The sequence below is a fragment of the Monodelphis domestica genome, chromosome 4 (assembly GCF_027887165.1).
Source record: "Monodelphis domestica isolate mMonDom1 chromosome 4, mMonDom1.pri, whole genome shotgun sequence".
Lineage (NCBI taxonomy): Eukaryota > Metazoa > Chordata > Mammalia > Didelphimorphia > Didelphidae > Monodelphis > Monodelphis domestica.
In genome coordinates, this window is record NC_077230.1 from 405,388,315 (window position 1) to 405,389,501 (window position 1,187).

The 1,187-nt window shown below is 43.6% G+C and overlaps 1 protein-coding gene across 1 annotated transcript in view; it reads left to right on the forward strand.

Annotated features, from left to right (window-relative positions):
• GPR153 (G protein-coupled receptor 153) overlaps window positions 1-968 on the forward strand; it is a 30,483-nt gene extending 29,515 nt beyond the window's left edge. Inside the window, exon 6 of the mRNA XM_001377108.3 lies at window positions 1-968. This exon is cut by the window's left edge and continues 1,991 nt beyond it. The gene's annotated coding sequence lies outside the window, so the exon portion shown is untranslated.
• Window positions 969-1,187: the final 219 nt, after the last annotated feature.

A 1,187-nucleotide genomic window follows, 5' to 3' on the forward strand; every position in this document is an offset into this window, starting at 1 on the left:
GAGGGACCAAACTTCTCAGGTCACTCTTTGCAGTCATAATATGGAGGGGTTGGGTGAGGTGGGGGGGGGGTCACACACACACACACACACACACACACACAGTGTAAATAGCAATCTGGCTGTGGCTGATTTTCTTAGAGCTGGAGGAACCCCTCCAAAAATTGCTGCTGTGCCTTTAAGGACTGAACAAATGTTGGTCAGTCAGTGACCTCCTTTGAGGTAAGTGACTACTTCCTGCTTTCCTTCAACCCAGGGTGAGGGGAAAGATATGGCTTTAAGCATTTGTTTAAAATTTGTAATACCGTCTATTTTTCCACACACATTTATAGCATCAAAACAGGCAATACTTGGATGCGAATGCAGTCAGGGCACTGAATCTGAACTCTGACCCCAGTTTTTACAAAGTTTTAGAGAAAATAAAATCCCATCCAATAAGCATTTATCAAACACCTGCTATGAGCTGGGCATTGTGTTGGGCCCCTGGGATACAAAGACGGGCAAAGAAATCATCTCTACCCTCAAGGAACTTACACATTCATCTGGAGGAGTTTACATTTTATTGAAGCAGGACATTAAAATTCCAGCACAGATACTCATCCCAGGTGGGGAGAGGCCAGCACCCTGGTCAGGGGTTCCAGGTTCAAGCCTCCCTCCTTTGCACAATGGCCGTGATGTTCACAATAGTGTTTGTGGGGCTCATACCACTCCTTCAAAGTATGCTGTGTGTATGTATTTTGCAGTTGTAGTCTGTTTCATCCATGTTGTCTGATGCACCCCAAAATGTCTTTCTACTGATTTGTCTATCCAAAGTGATTTGTCATTGCTTACCCTCAACTGGGGAGCATTTAACCCCAGATCTGGAGAACTTGTTCATAATTTTCTTTCTTCCTTTTTTTTTGGGGGGGGGCGGGAACTTGCCAATTCTCTTCTGTACAGGACTGAATAAAGCTCCCTCCAAATGGTTTGTACTTGGCTCTATAGGCCTGGCTTCATTCTCCCCTAATTTATTCCATATGCCCTCAAGTTGGGGAGAATCAGCTTGCCTGCACCATTTTGGGAAAAACCTATCGAATTAATGATTTAAGATTCATAAGGCGCATTATTTTTTAGCAAACCTATGAGCTGGATCATCTATGTATTCTCCCCATTTTACAGATGAAGAAGCTTAGGCTTAGAAAGGTTTGTCT